At 46.3% G+C, this 13,098-nt stretch overlaps 1 long non-coding RNA gene across 1 annotated transcript; it reads right to left on the reverse strand.

Annotated features, from left to right (window-relative positions):
* Positions 1–378: 378 nt before the first annotated feature.
* LOC131501841 (uncharacterized) lies at positions 379–10,797 on the reverse strand. Its single transcript, XR_009256904.1, has 3 exons — positions 10,667–10,797; positions 10,407–10,513; positions 379–5,553 (listed from the first exon to the last, which is right to left on the reverse strand). It is a non-coding gene; the product is annotated as an uncharacterized LOC131501841 (long non-coding RNA).
* Positions 10,798–13,098: the final 2,301 nt, after the last annotated feature.

Here is a 13,098-nt window from a genome sequence, read left to right on the forward strand (position 1 = left end):
AGAGACCTAATAACCTAGGATGCAACCCACAAATATCATAAAGACCTCACATACTGGACATACACCCCAAATCAGCTCAGAAACTTCACGCACACACAAACAGATCAGAGACCTCACCTTCTGGGACGTACACCAACAAACATCCCAGAGACCACAAATTTTGGAACATACACCCTCAAATAGGTCAGAGACCTCACACTCTGGTTCATGCACCTGCACACAGATCAGAGACCTCCTGCCATCAGGCACACACTCACAAATAGATGGTGGAGTTCACATCCTGGGATGTGCACCGACAACCAGATGGAGACCTCCCAACCTGGGACACTGCAGTCATTTCCTACCACCTCTGTAACAAACAAACCACTGCAATCTTAGTGTTGTAAAATAACACACATTTATTACCTTACGTTTCTATGGGTCAGAAACCCGAAAATGAGTCTTACAGAGATAAAATCAAGTTGTCAGCAGACCTGCCTTCCTCCTGGAGGCTCCAACACAGAATCCATTTCCTGGCATTTTCCGGTTTTAGGGGCTGCTGCATTCCCTGGCTCATGGCCCTTTCCTCCATCTTCAAAGCCAGCAGGGTTTCATTCTTCAGATCTCTCTCCGATTTCGCTTCCCTCTGATTCAGTTGTCGTAGCTCTTTCTCTGAGTCTGTTTCCATCTTTATGTCACCATCTTTGACTCAGCTTGTATCACTGTCACACTGCCATTTCCAACTCTTACCATCCTGCCTCCCACATATAAGGACTTTAATCATTATGTTAGGCCCACCTGGATAGTCCAGGATGAAATCCCAATCTCAGAGTGGTTCACTTCATTATACCTACAAAGTCCTTTTTGCCAAAAAGTTAACATAATCACAGGTTCCAGGGATTGGGACGTGGATATCATTGGGGAGGCGAGTATTCAGACATGACGTACATGGCACAGACTGATAGAGATGTGACATCCTGGGACATACACCCACAGACCAGTCAGGGAACTCACACCTCATATATACACCCACAAACAGATCAGGGACCTAACAGCCTGGAAAGTTTAGTCATAAAGAAATCATAGACTAGGCGCACCTGGCCAGCTCAGTCAGTAGAGTATGCGACCCTCGATTTCAGGGTCACGAGTTTGAGCTCCACATTGGGCGTAGAGTTTACTTAAAGATAAAAAGAAATCGCAGACTTCAAATCCTGCAACAGAAACCTACAAACAATTCAGAGGCCTCACACGCTGAGTGGTACATCCAGAAACAGATTATGGTTCTCACGTCCACTCGCGCCCAGCACATATACCGACTACCATGTCACAGTCCTCAAAGCCTGGAACATATACCCATCAAGAGTTCACATATGGCACCTGCTGTCATTCACTCCTAAACAGACCAGAAACCTCACAACCTGGGACACACACACACACACACACACACACAGAGCTCAGACACCTCACACACTGGGATACTCACCACCAAGCAGATCAGAGACTTCATATCCTGCAATACGCAACAAGCAGATCAGAGAACTTACATCCTTGTCAAAATTCACGACCAGAGAGCACATACTGAATCACACAGGAAGGAACAGAGAAGAGACCTCACACCATGACACACAACCACAGAGAAGTCAGAAACCTGACACTCTGGACATAAAACACACCATAAAAGAGCCAAGACTTCGCATTCTATGACACATACCCATAAACAGATCAGAAACCTCAGATCTTGGCAAAGAACCCCCTAGCAGATCAGAGAACCTACGACCTGGGACATATACTTGTAAAAAGTAAAGAAACACATTCCGGGACATATATCCATATGTGATCAGAGACCTTAAATCCTGGGAATTAGACCCATAATGAGATCAGAGACATTACATCCTGGGATGTAATGTGCCTGAAAAACTGATCAGAAATCTCACCCCCATGGACGAACACACACAAACAGGTCAGACACTTCACATCCTGGGACATATACCCACAAACAGCTAGGGTCCTAACATCCTGAGACATATATGCACAACCATATAAGACTTTATACCCTTGGCAAACGCAAACAGATCAGAGACTCCCATTCTGTGATACGCACCCACAAAGACATTAGCAACCTCAGAACCTGAGACATACATGTATGATACACCAGAGAGCTCAAATCCTGCAGTATACACCCCAAACAGCTGAGACATCACAGAGCGGGAAATATACTCAGAAACGAAGCAAATTGGGACATATGCTCAAAAGGGAGGAAAAGAGCTCACATCTTGGGAATATACCTGCAAATAAGTAAGAGGCCTCACATCGTGGGATACACACCCTCACACAGGTGAGACACCTCACATGTTTGGAAATACACGAGGAATAGAAAGACACTTCACACTGCGGGTCCTACACCCTCAAAAAGATCAGAGATATCGCATCATGTGACATAACACTTGCAAACAGATAGGCAATGTCAAAGTGTAAGAATTAAATCCATGTGGGGTGCCCGGGTGGCTCAGTCAGCTAAGCGGCCAACTCTTGGTTTCAGTTCGGGTCGTGATCTCATGGTTTGTGAGTTTGAGCCCAGCATTGGGCTCTGAGCTGACAGTGAGGAGCCTGCTTGGGATTCTCTCTCTCTCCCTCTCTTTCTGCCCCTCCTACACTCTCTCTCTCAATAAATAAATAAATAAAATAAAAATTAAAAGTTAAAAAATTAAAAAATTAAACTTAAAAAAAAAGAATTAAATCCACAAACTTATCAGAGACCTCACACCCAGGGATATATAACCACAAATAGATCAAAGACCTTACACTTTCTATATACACCCATCTGAGAGACCTCACATACTGGGATATACAGTGATAAAAATACATACACGTCATATCCCAGCAAATAACCCCCAAACAGAACAGACCATGGGATATAACCCCCCAACACATCACAAACCTCACACACTGAGACATACACCCATAAACAAATAAGAGATCTTACACCCACGTTCATATAAACACAGACATATCAGAGAGCTCATGCCTTTGGCATACACCCATGAGAGACATTTCACACATCGATAATTATAGTGATAAGCATATCACAGACCTCAAATCCTGGGGTTTACATGCACAAACATTAGTGACCTCACACTCTGGGACATACACCCACAAACATATCAGAGATCTCCCATTCTGATGAATATACCCACAAAGAGATCAGAGACCTCACAACTGAGGCATACTTGCAGAAACAATACAGATACATAACATTCTTGGACGTAGAGCCACACACACAACACGGACAAGGCCTCTGGGAATTACAACCACAGGGATGAAGGACCTCAAGCTCCTGATACATTTATGAAAAGATCAGAGACATATTAGAGGCTTCTTACTCTGGAACAAACACCTGGAAACAGATCAGGGACCTCATACACTGGGAAATACACCCACAAATAGACTTTGACATATACTAGTGAAGGCAGACTCGCGTACTAGCAGTATATAACAAGAAGATCAGAGACCTCACATCCTGGAATATACATCAATAAAGAGCTCAGAGACTTCAAACTACGGAACATACACACCCAAAGAGATCAGAGACCTATATGCTAGGTCATATAGCCACAACCATACTTGAGAATTCACATTATGTGAAATTCCCCCACCCCGGACAGCTCAGAGGCCTCATTCCCTGGGAGGTACCAACACAAAAGGACCAGAGAACTCGTACCTTTGATCTACACCCACGAAGAGAGACCTCACATATTGGGACACACACAGGGACAGACAGCTCTGAGACCTCATGTTCTGGAACATATGCTCACAAATAGATCATAGATTTCCTTTTCTGGGACACACACCCACAAAGAGTTCAGGGAACTTATATCTTGAGAACTATACTCACAAACATTTTAGATATCTCACATTCAGAGACATACACCCACAAACACAGCAGAGACCCTCACACCCTGGGACATACACCCTCAGACAGACAATCCTTATCAGCCTGCAACATACACCCAACAAATGGACCAGAGTGCCCTGAGAGAACATAACCAAAACATAACCAAAAAAGCTCAGAAACATACCGACCAGGAAAATATATCCACAAAGACCTCAGAGACCTCATCTATTGGGACATATACCCACAAACATGACAGAGAGCTCACCCGTTGGCACATATACCCACAGAGACCAGAGATCTAACATCCGGGGACATAAAACTAAAGACAGATTAGAGACCTCCTACCCTTGACATGCATCCAGAAGAGAGACCTCACATCCTGAGACATACAATGACAAACAGATCAGAGACCTCATACCCTGGGACATATACCCCTAAGTGGATCAGAAACCTTTACACCATTAGACCATACACCCACGAGCATAGCAGAAACCTCACACCCAGGACATACACATCCGAACAGATTAGAGAACTAACACCATGGAATATACACCCGCAAACAAATAAAAAATTCTCATGCTGGGAAACACACACCCAAACAGATCAGAGACCTTATGATCTTGTGCACACACACTGAAGGAGTTCAGTTACCTCACACGCTGCCACATACACCCATGAACAGAGACCTCATATACTACAACACAGAGCTACAGCCATGTCTAGGACCCCACACATTTGGGACACACACCCAGAAATAGTTCAGAGAGCTGACAACCTGAAACACAGGCTCCGCCTGCCCTCAAAACCAGAAATATCAATATCTGGACATCGACTCTCAAACACAGCAGGGACTTCATATCCAGGGACTCAGGGGCCCAAACTGTTTGAACACCTGGATGCAGATTCCAGTCACCTCGGTGATGTCTCTTCCTGGGACTTAAAACTCCATACACCTCAAAGAACAAACAAAACCTACATACAGTCCTCCAAAGCGTTCACGGCTGTGAAACCAGAGACACAGACTCCCAAATACCTCAAAGATCTCACACCCAGAACACAGACTGCAAAGGAGCTCAGAGACTTCAAGTTCTGGACTCAAGTACAAAGTTATCTTAGAGACATCATATCCTGGGATTAAAGGATCCCAAACAGTTATGATCACGTCCTGGACATTAACCAGAAACAGCCCAGAATCCCCATGTTTTCAGACACAGATCCCCAAATAGTTCAGAGGCCTAAAAACCCAGAGAGAGACCCTAAAGAGATCAGAGACCTAAAAATGTGCAACATGGAGTGTCCCCAACACCCAGATATGGATATAGGCCACAAAAAGCTCAGAAATCTCAAACCCTAGACAGAGACCCTCAGAGAGCTCAGAAACACCACAAATGAACCCAGAACTTAGCAGCTTGAAACAACAGCAAACACTAATTAATCATCTCACACAGTTTGGGGGAGCTGGGAATTCAGGAGCAGCTTAGCTGCATGGCTCTGGTTTTGGGTCTCTCAGGCTGCAGTCATTGGAAGGCTTGAGTGGGGCCGGAAGCGCTGCTTCCAAGCTGGATCACTCACATTGCTGGCAATTTGGTGATGGCTTTGGGCTGGGGGACCTCAGTTCTCTGGTAAGTAGATCTCTCCATGCAGCTGCTTGAGTGTCCTCACGACAGGATGGCTGGCTTCCACTAGAGGGCGTGATCCAAGAAAGAGCAAGACAGAAGCCAAAATGCCTTAAAAATTTCCTCTATGTAAGCCCTGCTTTGCTGTATCCCACAAACTTGGTAAGTTTTATTTTCATTTGCATTTAGTTCAAACTATATTTTTTAACTTCTGACTTCTTTGACTCACCGAGGCCCTGCGCCCTCCCCCAAAGCCTCTCTCTAGAGCTCAGACCCTGTCTCTTGCATAAAAGGACAAACCTGTCTCTCTTATAACAGGATTTAGTTTTCACAAGAAAAACAGTGTTTTTTCTCACTGTTGCCCCATCCTGTGCAGCCTATTATGTATGTTCTCAAAGGTTCAGCTGAAGGAAAACTATGGGTTTACCAGAGATGGAAACACAATTCTAGAGAATATTTACTCTTTATTGAACCCAAGGCACGTTTATATTAAGCAATATGTGCACATGACTCCCATGGTCCAACTGAGACCGTCTCAGACACACACTGGCCCCCTGGCCAGAGATGGCATTTACCTGTACCTCACCCCTTTCCCCAACCCTGAATTTTGCTTTCAGAAGGGATGCGTGATTAGTGGGGAGGGGGTTGAAATCAGGAGAGTCCATTTGTACTCAGAGCAGTCTTGCAAAACCTCCAAAACACTGGACTCCCCTTCTATCCAACCAGGACTTGGGGGTTCCAGGCTCTGAAACAGGTTCTACCAGGCCCCAAACACCCATGTGTCCTGGATGTGGACAAGGCCTGAGGGGAAATAGACTCCAACATCCATCTGAACAATCCATCCCAAGACAGGGCTCTCCACTCTGGGGCTGGTGCGAGGAGACACAACAAACACCTCCCCACAACATAATCTCCACAAATGGGACCAAGGGAGACTCTGTGACCTCCAGAACAAAGGGCAAGACAGAGGTTCTGAAGGAAGTGGCCACCTGTATTTCCTGGTCTAGATAAGGAAGCTGGGGTGGCTGTGAATTCATGCGGAGCACTTCACTACCAATCACACGACCCCCATTTCTCACAGCCTTTCTGAACTGGCGTATAGCCAGGATGGTGTTGTGGGGGGGGGGGAGGGGTGGTGGTGGTGCGTGTGTGCATGTGCGCGCATGCACCACAAATACCTCATGTCCAAATTCTGGCAGAGATCACTCATTCCTTATACAGCACCCCAAAGAGCTCAGGGCTTTCAAACATTGGGACAGAGACTTTAACACAGATGAGTGACTTCATATCCTGAGGAACAGACCCAAACACACCTCAGAGAATGCAAACTTGAGACAAAGCCCCCCAAACTGCTCAAACACTTCATACCCTGGACCAGTGGCTCTCCACCAGAGGCAATTTGCCCCCCAGGGTACATGTGGCAATACCTGAGGACATTTTTGGTTGTCACAGCTGGGAGGGGAGAGGTGCTACTGGCATCTAGTAGGTAGAGATCAGGGATGCCACCTTTAGCCAAAGACCCCCCGGGAACATACCTATAATTGAACAAGTAGGGTTCATTATGCATTTCAGTGAGGGAGAACGCACACCATGGGAGCCAAGAGATGCCTTAGTAAGAGGGTATCCGAAAGAACCAATCAGGGGTGCCTGGCTGGCTGAGTCAGAAGAGCATGCGACTCTTCATCTCAGGGTCATGAGTTCAAAGCCCTATGTTGGGCATAGAGCTTACTAAAAAAATTAAAAAGTATTAAAAAAACAAAACAAAACAAAGAGGGGTGCCTGGGTGGCTCAGTCAGTTGAGCATCTGACTTCAGCTCAGGTCATGATCTCATTGTCTGTGAGTTCGAGCCCTGCGTTGGGCTCTGTGCTGACAGCTCAGAGCCTGAAGCCTGCTTCAGATTCTGTGTCCCCCTCTCTCTCTGTCCCACCCCTGCTTGTGCTCTGTCTCTCTCTGTCTTTCAAAAATTAATAAACATTAAAAAATAAAAAAACAATAAACAAAGAACCAGGGGTGCCTGGGTGGTACAGTTGTTTAAGCCTCCGACTTGGGCTCAGGTCATGATCTCACGGTTCGTGGGTTTGAGCCCCATGTGGGGCTCTATGTTGACAGCTCAAAGCCTGGACCCTGCTTTGGATTTTGTGTCTCACCCTCTCTCTGCTCCTCCCCCACTCATGCTCTGTCTATGTCTCTCAAAAATAAATAAACATTAAAAAAAAATTTTTTTTAAAAAGAAAGAACCAGTTATAGGATCAGGACTTCAGTTGAGTGGTTTTGGTGGAAGATCGAAAGAAGTGGGGCTCACTCTAGATTGGACACTGTCAGAAAGTGAGAGCAATTTGATGACTAGGTATCTCAATAAATCTTATCTACAGCGAGGGCAGACTACAGTAAGGATAAAGCAGAAATCAGTAAAGAAGCAGCAGTCATTCGTTTTAACCAAGAGAGGGGGATGTTTGGTATCTGGGGAGGTGGCACAATGACCAGTTTTTGTCTGTGCTTAGACAACATTATAAAGTAGCTTTGCTTTGTCTCATTTTATCACGGTCTCAGAGTAACCTTGGTCTCAGAGTATTCTTGAGACTGTTTATATCTAACAGAAGAATAACATGGCCTAGCCGGGAGTACCAAGACAACACTGGATGTTGGGGACTGCTCCCTCCTTCCCTCCCTCTTTCCTTTCTTTCCCACGGTAAACATCTTTTATGATTGAATTATGCCCCCCACACACCTCAAATTCATATGTTGAAGTCCTAACCCTTAGGGCCTCAGATTGTGGCCTTATTTGGAAAGAGGGTCGCTGCAGATGTGAAATGAGGTCGTATTTCTGGAGTAGGGTGGGCCCCTGATCCAATATGACTGGTGTGTTTATAAAAAAGGGAAATTCAGACACACACACACACACACACACACACACAGAACACCATGTGAAGATGAAGGAAGAAACTGGGCTGATGCAGCGGAAGCCAAGGAACGTCAAAGACTGCCAGCAAACTACCAGAAGCTAGGAGAGAGGCATGGACAGATTGTTGTTCTCAGCCCTCAGAAGGAAACAAACCTGCTGACACCAGGATCTCAGACTTCCAGCTTCCAGAACTATGAGAAAATAAATTTCTGTTGCTTAAGCCCCCCAGTTTGTGGTACCTTTTAAAAAAAAAAAAAACAGCCCTAGCAAACTAGTACAACATCCCACAATGCCCTCCATAACAAAGAATTTTCCAGTCCAAAATGTCAATAGTGCTGAGGTTGAGAAATCCTGCCCTGGACACAGAATCCAAAAGTATTGACTGACCTCATAATCTCTGACAGAGACCAATAAAAACCAGCTGGGAGTACACATAGCTTTTTTTTTTTCACATAGCTTTGAACTTAGACTACCAAAGTACTCAGAGACCGAGGCACCTGGGTGGTTCAGTTGGTTAAGCGTCCGACTTTGGCTCAGGTCATGATCTCAGGGTCATGGGATCGAGCCCCATGTTGGACTCCATGCTGAGCATGGAGCCTGCTTGAGATTCTCTCTCCCTCTCCCTCTGCACTTCCCCGGCTCATGTGCTCACACTTGCTGTCTGTATCAAAAAAAAAAAAAAAAAAAAAGTGCTCAGAGACCTCACACCCTGAACACGAAAGCCCAAAACAGCTCAGAGAGGATATGCCCTGAAGAGACCCTAACAGATCAAAGATACCATTCTCTGAGACAGAAACCCCCAAGGAAGTGAGAGACCCAGCATCTAGAAACATACACCAAGTTCAGAGGCATCACGGCATGCGACACAGAACCCAAGAGAACACTGGGTCCAAAATAGACAGATATTTCACACCGTGGTCACAGACAGAAAACAGGTGAGCAACAGTTCATGAACAATAGTATTCATTTCCTGGTTTTAAGCTCGCACTGTGGTTATGTAAGTCCTTTACACTAGGGGAAGCAGGGTGAAGGGTATACAGGAACTCTCTGCACTATTTGTGCAATTTTCTCTAAGTCTAAAATGATTTTAAAATAATTTTTCAAGGGGCGCCTGGGTGGCGCTGTCGGTTAAGCGTCCGACTTCAGCCAGGTCACGATCTCGCGGTCCGTGAGTTCGAGCCCCGCGTCAGGCTCTGGGCTGATGGCTCGGAGCCTGGAGCCTGTTTCCGATTCTGTGTCTCCCTCTCTCTCTGCCCCTCCCCCGTTCATGCTCTGTCTCTCTCTGTCCCAAAAATAAATAAAAAACGTTGAAAAAAGAAAAAATTTAAAATAATTTTTCAAAAAGATTAAAGGATGTAAAAGGGAATTTGTAAAACTTAAACACATCTTGCCAACAAGCTCAGAAAACAGTATTAAGCCCCAACAGTAGTCAGAGAAATGCCAACAAAACACAATGAAATTCCATTTTAAGAGAAAAAAAAACCCCTGCACATCCTGATACAAAGATCCCCAAACAGCTTAGAGACTTCTCACCCTGAGACAGAGCCCCACAAACACCTGGAAGACCTAGATCTCTGTGACACAGACCTCCAAGCTGCATGTAGCATGTAAGAGCTACCTTAGCATGAGTTGACTGGCTTGAGAACTACTTTCCTTCTACTTACCTACACTCAGCCAAACACCTCCCCTGCTTCATGCCTAAAATCCCATCATTAAAAAGTTTATCATTCAGTTACATCTTGCCCTTTTCAAAATTCCCCTTTAAATGCCACACACTTCTCCATCCCAGAGCATGAAATCATGCAGTTATGATGCATTTATGGCCCACCCCCTCTCCCTACTCCCCTACACAAACACACACACACACACACACACACACACACACACAGGCACGCACACACACACACACTCCTCCACACACCCTTACTCAGGCCTGGTCCAGAGGGGGCAGGGAGCCTCCAAGTCATCCTCTCTGGGGGGAGGAGGAGATGTTTTAGAGGAGAATCATGAGATCACCTTGAACCTTCTCTGCAGAACTCGGACCTACAGGTAGCCTGAAATATAGCTGTCAGGAGCCCCAGTGAAGAATTTTTCTCAGTGCTGCTGTGAACAGTGAGTGGGTCCTGAAATCAATATAATGGGACACAATAAGCATTGTTTTAAAAACAGAACAGGTAGAAGAGAATAGAAAAGGTTACCCGACACATTCTGTGCTAGCCAATAATGCCAGCTTCTTTACAGGTGCGCAAACTGAAGTTCCCAGGCGGGATTCGAACCTATGGTCTTCCGTAGCCAAAGCCCTGCCTCTGCAACCGCGAACGCCAACGCAGGGGCCATAGCGCCTGCGCCAAGTCAGCAGCCAATAGCAGCAAGGAGCCAGACGACCCGCTCGTAGCCTATAAGTGATTCCCGAAAACCTCGGTACCCTGGAAGAGCTTGGGTGGGCCATCTTGCGGTGGCCAATCAGCACTCAGAGCAGGGCTTGATCCCGCCCTTCTCATAGCGGAGCCAATCATTGCTCCGCAGCCTTCTACCCCACCCCACCCCTGCTGTTGATTCGAGTCTTCAGAGCCAACCAGACGTAAGATCCTGGTGGGCGGTGGCTTCCGGATGGGTGGAGGGTTTAGGCTGAGGATGGGGTCCACCATCGCCCTCACTGAGGCTCAGGTCGGTCAGGGCAGCGCTATGGTCTTCTCGTTTTGGAGCCGAGCCGATGCACGCGCAAAACGAAGAGACCTTTCGTGTCCCTACATACATAGTGGTTTCTTCCAAAATACACGACACCCTCCCCCCACCCGTGGTACCTCCCAGAGCAGACCGTTCCATTTCCATGTCGCACAATGGTATGCCCCAGAGGTGCACTGTCTGGTTAACTCTTCATTCCCACCCTTCAAGCTCTTTTATGTGTGCGGCCCGTGAAGGGCAGTTTCATGTTAATGTCCCAGGAGTCAGTCAATCTTCAGTTCACTCCAACACAACTAAATATACTCGGAGGTCTTCCTCCCCCTGCACACGTTCCATTCCATGCTCCCCCTCATATCCCACAATGGACCGTCCCAGCCCCATCCTCAGATGATTTAGCTGAATGCGACTCCGGGGTGTCCCCCCCCCCACCCCCCGCTGCAGAGTTCTGGCGCATAAAGAGGTACTCAAATTCTCCTGATGCCACTGATAGAAGTGTGAATTCATGTGGCAGCATCTATCAAAATAAAAGTGGATATCCCTCCCCACTAGTATCACCATTGTGCATGTGGTTGTGTCTCTACACGCACTTAAAACTGCCCTGCACACAGTAGGTACTCAAAAGGGAGTAAATAAATATTGCTGAATAAATAACTTATTGGACCTGGCAATTCCACTTCTAAATATGTGTTCTAAGGAAATACACATGAGCCGGTCAGTGTGCACAAGGAGGAGCGGGCGCCTGGGTGACTCAGTTTCCACTCAAGTCATGATCTCAAGGTTGGTGGGTTCAAGCCCTGTGACGGGCTCTGAGCTGGCAGCATGGAGCCTGTTTGGAATCCTCTCTCTCCCTCTCTCTCTCTCTGTCCCTCCCCTTCTCTCTCTCTCTCAAAATAATTAATTAAAAAAAAAATAAAAAGAATGGGAGCAGCGAACAACTAGAGGAAAAAGGGTAAATTAATCAAGGTGATTCATGCTATAGCATGGAGTACCAGTCGGCTGTGAAACAGAATGAGACCTTGCCCCTGGAAGCATATCCCAGGTGGCTCAGGGACGTCATATCATTGAACGCAGAGCACAGAAAAGCTTGGAGACCTCACACCACGGGACACAGAGCCCAAAACAGTTCAGGGGTCTCACACTGTGGACACAGACCACAAAATAGCCTAGAGACCTCACACTCTGGCCAAAGGCTGGCCAAAACAACAAACAAACAAACAAACAAAAAAAAAAAACAAGCAAAAAAAACCCCAAGAACTCATGTAACAAGACATAGATAACCAGTTATTTTATAAATCTCGTCCTCTGGCTACAGACTACTACAAACATCGCAGAAACCTCATGCCCTAGGACACTAAAGCACCCCAGGGACCTTCCACACTAAGACACAAACCCCAAATAGGTTACATACCTTATACCATGGACACAGTAATCCCCAAAACAGCTCAGAGATGTCCCCACCGGGGATCTACATAAAACATCCAGGCAAAGACCTCGTACCCTTGACACAGATCGCAAAACAATTCAGAGGCCTGGACACAGAATGAGGGCGACACACCTGTATGTGCTCAAGGGACTGTCCAAAGGACATACTGTTAATGAGGGAGGAGCAGGTAGGGAAAAGAATGCTCAAAGACATAAGAGGAGCATCGAAAAGTCTTCTTTAAAAAAATTTTAAGTTTATTTATTTTGAGAGAGAGAGAGAGAGCATGAGTGGGGTAGAGGCAGAGAGAAAGGGAGAGAGAATTTCAAGCAGGCTCCGTGCTGACACAGCACAGAGCCTAATTCGGGGCTTGAACTCTTGAACTGTGAGAGCGTGACCTGAGCCGAAATCAAGAATTGGACGCTTAACTGACTGAGCCACTCAGGAACCCCAGCCCTGAAGAGTATTCTGAGACCTCACACCCAAACAGCTCAAAGAGCTTTGACATAAACCTTGTGACCCACTCCCTGGCATAGTGACCCCAAACAGCTCAGAAGGTGACACTCTGCACATAAATTCCCAAACAACTCAGGAACTTCCAAT

This window comes from Neofelis nebulosa, chromosome X (assembly GCF_028018385.1).
Source record: "Neofelis nebulosa isolate mNeoNeb1 chromosome X, mNeoNeb1.pri, whole genome shotgun sequence".
NCBI classification, from domain to species: domain Eukaryota; kingdom Metazoa; phylum Chordata; class Mammalia; order Carnivora; family Felidae; genus Neofelis; species Neofelis nebulosa.